This window comes from Arachis ipaensis, chromosome B04, assembly GCF_000816755.2.
Source record: "Arachis ipaensis cultivar K30076 chromosome B04, Araip1.1, whole genome shotgun sequence".
NCBI classification, from domain to species: Eukaryota; Viridiplantae; Streptophyta; class Magnoliopsida; order Fabales; family Fabaceae; genus Arachis; species Arachis ipaensis.
Window position 1 is genome coordinate 71583766 of NC_029788.2, and position 10233 is coordinate 71593998.

At 36.5% G+C, this 10233-nt stretch overlaps 1 long non-coding RNA gene across 1 annotated transcript; it reads left to right on the plus strand.

Moving 5' to 3' along the window:
• LOC107636553 lies at positions 3289-4133 on the plus strand. Its single transcript, XR_002360308.1, has 3 exons — positions 3289-3572; positions 3694-3778; positions 3998-4133. It is a non-coding gene; the product is annotated as an uncharacterized LOC107636553 (long non-coding RNA).

A 10233-nucleotide genomic window follows, 5' to 3' on the forward strand; every position in this document is an offset into this window, starting at 1 on the left:
GATTGTTGGGCGTGTGACAGACGCAAAAGGATCAATGGATCCTATTCCAACATGATCGAGAACCGACAGATGATTAGCCGTGCGGTGTCAGCGCATTTGGAACATTTTCACTGAGAGGACGGGAAGTAGTCATTGACAACGGTGATGCCCAACATAAAGCTTGCCATGGAAAGGAGTATGAATGATTGGAAGAAGGCAATAGGAAAGCAGAGGTTCAAGAGGAACAAAGCATTTTCATACGCTTATCTGAAATTCCTACCAATGAATTACATAAGTATCTTTATCTTTATCTTATTTTATGTTTTATTCATCTTTTAATTATCAATCCTCCATAACCATTTGAATCCGCCTGACTGAGATTTACAAGATGACCATAGCTTGCTTTAAGCCGATAGTCTCCGTGGCATCGACCCTTACTCATGTAAGGTTTATTACTTAGACGACCCAGTGCACTTGCTAGTTAGTTGTACGGAATTGTGATAAAGTGTGATTCACGTTTGAGAGCTCCAAGTCCTTTGGCGCCATTGTTGATGACCACAATTTCGTGCACCACATCCCGTGAGGCAAAGAAAAGAAGAGTATGCCCAACAATGAAGACTGGGCGCTCGAATAGGGGCTCGAATTGAAGATTGGTGCTGCTCTGGGACGAGTCGCGCTCGTTTGGACGCTCAGGAGCTCAACGTCAGTGAAGGTCACACATACGTGTGACCCACGTGTACGCGTGACAGTGAAACGAGCGCCAGGATTGAATGAGCACTGAGATGGGCGCTTGTTTAATGAGCGCCTGCAAAGAGGGTCATGCGTACGCGTGGGCGACGCGTACGCGTGAGGATGAAGATTTGTGCCCCTGAAGGTGAGACTTGGTGCTTAGTTACACGCTCGTTTAACGAGCGCATTTGATAGCGGTCACGCGTATGCGTAGGCAACGCGTACGCATGACAAGTGAAGTCAGTGGCCAATATGAAGGGCGCTCGATAAACCAGCACGAAAACCAGTGCCCATACCTGCCAAATGACCCCTGGAGCTTCATCTTAGTTCAATTAAATTCACTCCAAGTCCACTTAATCTTCAAGCAAGCAAGCCCACAATTGTCAACCAATCAAGACCACAAGAAGCATCTAGAATAGTGAATTTTCATTTGATTGTAATGTGCTTTTAATTCCATTTGAGTTTGTAATTTAGGATAACCTATATATAGGCCTTAGTTTCATGATGTTAGGGCGATCAATCAATAATTCTGGAGACACACACACACCATTTTGAGCACAGACCACTAGGAGTGGGTCTTCAGACCCCTCCCTTCCCATTTTCTTCTTCTCCTCCATTTCTTCCATATCACTCTTGTAAATATTATGGGTCTCTAATCCTCATTTGGGAAAGGAGTCTGTTGCAATTTTAATTGAATTGATGTTATTTTCTTCTCTTCTTGATTTTATCTTCATACATAGAAGAGAGTTCTATTCTTTAAAGATCCAATTGGATCTATTAGAATGCTATGATAACCTTGGCCTAGGAGTCATAGTAATTCAGCTTGAACACTCCTCTCATAATGATTTTGATCTTGAATTAAAGTTGGAATGTGACATGTAACCTCTCTAATATTGGGGTCTTTGAAGTTATATGGTATGTAGGGGTGTTCAAAACCAATCCAAACCTAACAAAACCGACGAACCGAACCAAAAAAAACTAAAAACCAAAATAAACGAAAACTAAAATAACCAAAAAATTATGTTTTTGCAGTTTTTTGTTTGGTTTGGTTCGGTTTTCGGTTTTGGTTGAGAAAACATGAACCAAACCAAACCGAACCGGTATATAAATAAAACATTTAAATTACCCTAACCTTAATGTAAAGCTGATAAACCACTTTTTTATGGTTTATCTTGTGCTAATTTGAGTGGTTTTCATTAAGTCTTTGCTCATTTATTCATATGATTTGCATGGTTTTACAAATCCTTTCTTATTCTGTGATATAGTTGAAAACATGTTTCCTAGACCTTTAAACTGTTAATTTTGAATACCCTTTATTACCATTCGATACCGTGATTTGTGTGTTAAGTATTTTCAGGCTTTATAGGGCAGGAATGGCTTAGAGGACGGAAAGAAAACATGCAAAAGTGGAAGGAATGCGAGAAAATGAAGTTTTGAGAAACTGGCAGCGACGCGCACGCATGGATGATGCAGACGCGTGCCTAGCATAGAACACGAGTGACGTGTATGCATGACTGACGCATACGCGTGAAAAGGAATTCGCCAAATGACGCACACGCGTGACCTACGCGTACGCGTAACATGCGCCACGTGCAGAAAATTACAAAAAGCGCTGGGGGCGATTTCTGGGCTCCGTTTTGGCCCAATTCCAAGCCCAAGAACATAGAATAGAGGTTGGAGAATGGGGGAATCATGGAGCATTCATTCATTATACACATTCTAGGTTTTAGATGTAGTTTTCTAGAGAGAGAGGCTTTCTCCTCTCTCTTAGGTTTTAGGATTTAGGAATTCTCTTTGGTTCATCTATTTCTCTTGTTAATTACTTATTTTCCCAATTTGGTTTATGAACTCCATGTTAGAGTCGATTTTCTTATTTAATGCAATTTGAGGTATTTTAGATTTATGATTTTAATTTAGCTTTTTACATTCTTGGCTTGAATTGATTAATTGGATACACTTGAGTTATCAAACTCCTTTGTTGCTTGTTAATTGAAAATTTTTGGTTGGTTTGGATCCCTCTAAAGCTAGTATTTCCATAGGAGTTGACTAGGACTTGAGGAATCAAATTGATTAGTCCACTTGAATTTCCTTTATTTAGTAAGGGTTAACTAAGTGGGAGCAGTGGACAATTCTCATCACAATTGATAAGGATAACTAGGATAGGACGTCCAGTTTTCATACCTTGCCAAGAGTTTTTCTTAATTATTAATTTACTTTCTTGCAATTTACTTTTCTTATTCCTTATTCAAAAACCCCAAAAAGATACTTTTCTATAACCAATAATAAATTACATCTCCCTGCAATTCCTTGAGAGACGACCCGAGGTTTAAATACTTCGGTTTAATTTTATTGGGTTTGCTTTAGTGACAACTAAAACTTTTGTACAAAAGGATTATCTGTTGGTTTAGAAACTATACTAGCAACGAGAATTTATTTGTGAAATTCTTTACTAGCAGAAATCCGTTCGTCAAAAAAAATGGCGCCGTTGCCGGGGAATTGCAAACGTGTGCCTTATTATTGGTTATTGTAAATATTTGCTTTCGCTTGTTTATTTGTTTTTGTTTTTAATTTTTCTTAGCTACTCTGAACTCTCAACCCTCGTCTTCCACTCTCCTCTGCCATCCTCCAAAGTCCAGACTGCAGCAGCCACGAAGGAGCCTTTCTCCCCCTTATCCCCTCCTTCTCCCTCTCCCTTTTTCGTACCCGCTCTCTCTCCATCGTCTCCCACGCAGTGAAACAACAGCAGTAGTGCAGCACACACCAGCAGCCACCGACTCGTTGTGTCAACGTCCATGTATCAATAGCCCTGTCTCGCCCTCTGTGAAGCGCAGCGCAGTCCAGCCGCCTTGTCTTCCGTCACACAGGTTTATTCCTGATTTTCATTTTGAATTTTCATTCTCTATCTGCCATTTTTCCTTTTCTATTTTTGTTATAATTTTCTTCTTGATTATTGATTGGTGTTTTTTATTTTAATTTGTTTTCCAGTTCTTCTAGCCTCGTCGCCTCCGTCGCAGCATCTCCCTCAGTCGCAGCATCTCTGTGGTCCTCTGTAATAGAGCCTAAGCCTCAGGTTTGTTTTTTTGTTCTAATTCTATTTTTTTAATTCTGGTTTAGTATTCTTATTGATTCTAATTTGGGATGAACACTTGGTTGGCTTGGTCTTGATTCTATGGCTGAGTTGTTGATTCTGATTTTGTTTTTTAATTCTAAATTTTTTGTTCTGTTTCATTTAGGGTAATTCTTGTTTAGGGTTGATTCTGAATATCTTGTTTATTCAATGTTAATGCAGGAAAGGAGAAGGTGAAAGAGGAAGAATTTGTGGAATTAGTGTACTACATGAAAATTTTTGGAATCAGATTGGTTTTATTTCTGATTTAGTTTGGTTCTATTTCTGATTCAGTCTCTTGCCTTTTTTTTTTTTTTGCTTCTTGATTTTTCTGAGTGAGGTTGATTATTGTTCCATCGTCTACTTCCCTATTTTTAGAAAATTGTTTGATTTCAATTTGTTATGTTTTTACTACTTTGTTAATGATTTGAGTCAAGTTGATTACTTGTTAGTGACTTTGGAATCAGTTTGGTTGTATTCAATGATTGTGTTTGTAAACTGTGTTTATTTGCTGAAACTTGTTATGATTCTAATTTTGAAAATAATGTAAAAATTGAGGAATGGCCTTGTTCCCCTAATTTGAAGATTGAGAATCAAGAATACCTAAACATTTAGAGGCACATTTTTAGTTTAGTTAAGCATTCATACTACTGTTTTAACATTCATTTTTTCCTTAATATACAACCCCATTTGGTATTAATTGTTATAACTCAATTTTTGATTTCAGGTTCTTTGTTTGTTGAATAGTTTTTTGCGATCTTGCTAGGGAACATCAAAGTATGGCTGCTTTGCTGTACAAATAAATGGAAGCAACTTTTTTTTCTTTTTATTGTGTTGAACTTTTCATGATTTTCGATTGTTGTATTATAATTTCTTTTGTTGTTGAATTTCTTGTATCAAGATTTTTGTTAGTTATTATGTTGTATGACTGTATTTATGACTTTGTGAAATTAAACTTGTTATTTTGTTGCATATATTTTTGTTGAAAATAATATTGGACAGAGTTTTAGTGCATGGGAAATAATTGGAACTGAATACATTTTTTGAGTTGAAAAACCGAATAAACCGAACCAAACTAAACCGATTTTAATTGGTTTAGTTTGGTTCGGATGGTCTCAGTAAAAAGACCGAACCAAACCGAACCGAACTACTAATATAAAATTGGATCGGATGGATTTTTCTTTAAAAACCGAACCAAACCGCACCGCGAACACCCCTAATGGTATGAGAATAGAAATTGTGTTTTGTTTATCTAAGAGAGGGCTTTTTTGCTTCAAAGATCCAATTGGATCTATTAGAATTTTATGATAACCTTGGCCTAAGAGTAATAATAATTCAGTTTAAAGCCTTCTTCTCACAATGATTTTTATTTGGATTCAAAGTGGATACGTGACATATAATCCCTTTGATATTTGGATCCTATGAGTTGTGTGGCTTTATGTTAGCAATCAATCATCATCTCTACCTATGAGCAATTAGATCAATGATTTGGCAATTGATCAAGTGAAGAGAAATTGTGTAAGAACTGGAGTTTTCACGAAAAATCGCTTAACTAGAATAGAATAAATTAATTGCCTAGAATAAGTTCGAAAACATAAAAATATTTTTCTTAAAATATAATGGTGAGATTCGGATTCAGTGGATTTTTTTGAGTGGAAAAATGTTCTCTTTTGAAAATTTTCGCCTAAAAATGCGTACCGATAGATTAGCCGGCAGTACCGGCATAAGTCTGTCCAGTACTGTGTGAAAGAGAGTGAAACAGTAGGAAACCTTAGAACAGTTTTTAAAATAGTAAACTGGGCACTTATCCTAAAGGTTTGGCCCAAAGTTGGGCCAAACGAAGCAAAAATGCTACACGGTTGGACCAGGGCCAAGTTGGGCCAAAGTCCAACTTATATAAAGCCATAAATGAGCCAAAGAAGCTCATTTCAGCACAAAGAGAGAGAGAGAGAGAGAGAGAGAGAAGGAAGCCATTGTCACTATTCATCTCCCCCTTCAAAGCTCCATAACTTTTGATCCGGAGCTCCGATTGACGAGCCGTTTACAGCCATGCGAAGCTTTCAATGAGCTCTTCAATTCTAGCTAAAGAAAGTAGGTACAAACTCGAATTTCAGACTCATCCTTTCAGCCCTAACAGATTTCACAATTTTGGATATAGTATTTTAGTAGATTTTAAGATTTTGGTTGTTTAGGTGAACTCTAGTAGCAGGTAATTGTTGGGATTTGCCCCAATCCCCTTTGGACAAGGTAAAGTTCCTCCTATACCCTTGCAGTGTTGTTTGTTGTGGTTTCTAGGTTTTGATTTTGGTGATATATGTGTTGTTAGTTTGAGCTTTGGTGCTTTTTGGAGTTGTCTTGGCTTTTTGGTGCTTTTGTGCGTGGAGGATAATCGGCCAAGGTATGGTTTCGGTTTCCTCTATGTAATATATAATATTTCTGAATACTTAGGCTAGTTGACTTTAAGATAGGATTGAATTAAATAAATGGTGGATTGGATTATGTATGTGGCATGTGAATTGTGATGAAGATTTCATGAGTTGTGTATGTTAGAGTTTGATTATGATACTGATGAGAAAATTGATGATTGATATTATTGATGGGAATTGATAAATGATGTAGTGGTGTTGTGTGGAAGAAATTGGAATAACAATGATGATGATTATATGATTTGATAATGAATGATGATAATTAGGTATATGGCTTATTATGGAATAATGTTATTGTAATTGGGGGTTATGGAATGAATTGGGGAGTGGAATTAATTTGGGTACTTTGGTAGTGATGTGTGTTTGATTGATTAGGTACATGAAGTATAGGATTGGGAATTGGGTATGTTTTAGTTTGGTTTGGCTATGAAATTTGGAAATTGAGAACTTTGATATTTTTGTGAAAAACTTGATTTTGGCAAACTTTGGCGGATCATAACTTGAGCCTCAGTTTTCGAAATTGTTTGCTTTTTATCTCAATTTAACGATGATTTTAAGAGCTTTAAAATAATATAAAGTTTGGAGAAAACAAAATTTTATAGAGGAGGTTATGAGTGTTTAAAGTTTGGTGTTTCAAACAGAAATTCTGCAGCATTTAATTTTTCTAAGTCTGATACAGCATGCGTACGCGACCACCTGCACGCGACGCAACCAACCCTTTTAGGTTTGGTATCTTGCTTACGCGAGCAAGGTGCATGTGTAAACGAGCAGAGGAAAACGCTCCCACGCGTACGCGTGGCCCACGCGTACGCGTGTCCCTTGTTTTGCTAAAAATGTATTTTTCTTCACTTTTAAATGTTCTCTAGCTTTTCAAACTTCTTTAACTACTCTTTAAGACTTGTGAATGGTAATTAGACTCAAAGACTAGTAAGGATGGGTTAGTTAATTTGAATTGGTGATTTTCTTTGATATGAGTTTAGAGCCGGTGACTTAGGCTTTGAGAGGTTTGTGGATGAGGTTAGTAAATGTGGTATGGTAAGGCACTTCTTTGATGGACTTTGAAATTGGGAATGCTTATGATGAATTTGAGAAGTTGGAAACTGGTGATGGTTATGATGAGTTGAGAACTTGGAAAGGAATGATGAAATTATTAGATTATATGAGAGTGTGCGGGGCCTATATCCCTGGCGTGGCAGATTTCTCTGCTTCATCAGTGTGCGGGGACTATATCCCTGGCATGGCAGATTTTTTTACTGCATGAGTAGTTGTTGTTGTTTCCTTCTCTGCTGCATGAAGTGTGCAGGGCCTATATCCCTGGCGTGGTAGACTCCCTGCTGCATGAGTGTGCAGGAAACTATATCTCTGGCATGGCAGAAAGGCTACATCCGGGAGGATGTGTCGGGTTGGCAATTATGGACCGACAAGTGATATCACGAGCCAATAGGACAGGCATTCATCATGTGCATTTGCTATGTGGTTGATTGCTTTGTTTACTTGCATACTATGCCTAATTGAATAACATGCTTAAGTGCTTCTTGATTTACTTGCTATACATGATAATTACCTGTGTTTTACTTATATGAATTACTTGTGTCTTCTACTAGGATTGAGGAGGATCGGAAGGTGGTGGCAATGGGATTGCATGGAGGTTAGGCTGGTGGAGGTTGTGGGACAGCGGTGAATTGATAGTTTAGAATTCCCTAAGTTAGAGTACCTCATTTCACTATGGTTTTAAAGTTAAGGTATAAAAATTTACTTATGTTATAAGCTTGAATCTCATGATGGATGTGACATTCTAGGATGGCCTCTGGCCTCTCAGAGTCTTATATCTTACATCATTGGGCACTGTTACTGTACTGAGAACATCCGATTCTCATTCCATACTCTGTTGTTATTTTTTATATGCAGGTCGTAACCCACCTCGGTGAGTTGCTTGATGGTGACAGAGTAGAGGATCTTTGCTATGTTTTGAAGTCTTTTGGTTTATTTTGTGTAGATCTCTCACTTTTGTATTTATCTTTGCCTTAGAGGCTTACTTTGTGAGGAAGTCTGTATAAGCTGTTTTACTTTCAAAACTCTGTATGTCTATATATAACTAGTCGGCTTAAACTCCGTGGGTGGGTGTGTCTTGATATATGTACATATATCGTGTGCCTCGATTAGTGTAGCTTCGTTTGAACGTTTTGCATTTTTCAAACCCTGTTTTTGAGCTTAATCCTTTTTTAGGCTTCTAGAATTATTATTTCCTCCTATATATAAATATGTATAAGCCTTAGGATTGTCTTAACCTTTGATTAACCTTTGCTTTACAGCATGAGGTAAGGCTTAGGGTAATTAGGGTGTTACAGATTGAATAACCAAGACCTTGGGGTTCAATCACTTATAACTTCCTATATATCTAAACATTGCATGAACAAGAGGAAGAAGCGGTTCATTGATTCAAGAGAGATCAACATCTCCAATCCCTAATGTTTTCTATCTTTAATTTCAAGTACTTTACATTTCTTGCACTTTACATTTTCAGCACTTTATTTTATTGTACTTTACATTCATGTCATTTACTTTTCAGTACTTTATTGCTTTCTTTTACTTTCAAGTCATTTACATTTCTTGTTTGATTATCACTCAACTATGATTGCCTAACTAGAATAATAAACTAACTATTGATTACTTAATCCTTTAATCCTCGTGGGATCGACCTCACTCTTGTGAGTTTATTACTTGATGCGACCCGGTATACTTGTCGGTAGTTATGCGGATTAATTTTTCCATATCATACGCGCCACATGGTGAAATCTTAGGTCACGAGTACGCAGAAGGTCATGCTACGCGCAATCGGCAGATTTCCAAAACTTCTTTTCTTCATGAATTCTCCACTTTTGTATGTTTTTTTTTCATTTCTTCAATCCAATATTTGCCTTCTAATCCTGAAATAACTTAACAAACACAATGGAATTAAAGTGAATTAAATTTGGCAAATTAAGGGCCTAAAAAGCATGTTTTTACTCTTAAGCATAATTTAGTAAGAATTTACAAAACCATGCTATTTTAGTGAATAAACGTAGGAAAAGTTAATAAAATCTACCAAATTCAATACAAGATAAACCATAAAATTGTAGTTTGTGATCGTACCCCCGCCTGCAGTTCTCAATTTGTAGGCATCCCCTCTATATAATCGGCAGCAAAGCCCAATCCACATTAACCTTTCAGTTTTCTTTTTTCTATTTTTATATAGCCTTTTCAGTTCCCTTCTCTGTTCGTTCTCTGTTCCTTTTCCTTCACATTCCTTTTTAATGATCAGCTCTCAATCTCTATAACTCCTCTTAGTTCCTCTTTCTCTTTAATTCCTTTTTCTCAACTACATTCTTCGGTATCCACTTTTCTATCCTTTAGGTTTAATAATCCGCTTTTATAAATCTCATTTCTCTTTTTTCTTGTATTTAATGTGTTCACTTAATATTCTTACTCTTTCTTTAATACTATTACCAATTATATTCCTGTTTTTGAGCCTCTCCCTAGGTGTTTTATGAAGAAAAATCCTAGAGTTAGGCTATTTAGTTTTCTACGCCTTTTGTTGTAATTACCGTTATTTTCTTAAACTCTTACATTACGTACTTCACCTTTTACTTAAATTCTTTGTGTATCTTTTAACTTTTAAATAGTACACTTAAACTTAGAATTCTAGTTACTTATAATTTAATCTCTAACCTTTTAATTAATTATATTAATTCCACAATATTTTAATTATTTACCATTTGCCTTTGTTACTTAATAAATTATGTTTCTCCTCTTGTTATTTCTCATACACCTCTCAAAATCATTAGGGTGTTTAATAGCTTCAAACACATTAAGGACCACCTATTTTTCATTGATCCCCAGGGTTAATTCACCCTTTTGCACATCAATCAAAGCTATACCTATAGCTAAAAAGGGTCTTCCAAGAATAATAAAGGACTTTTTATCCTCTTCCATATCCAATATGACAAAATCAGC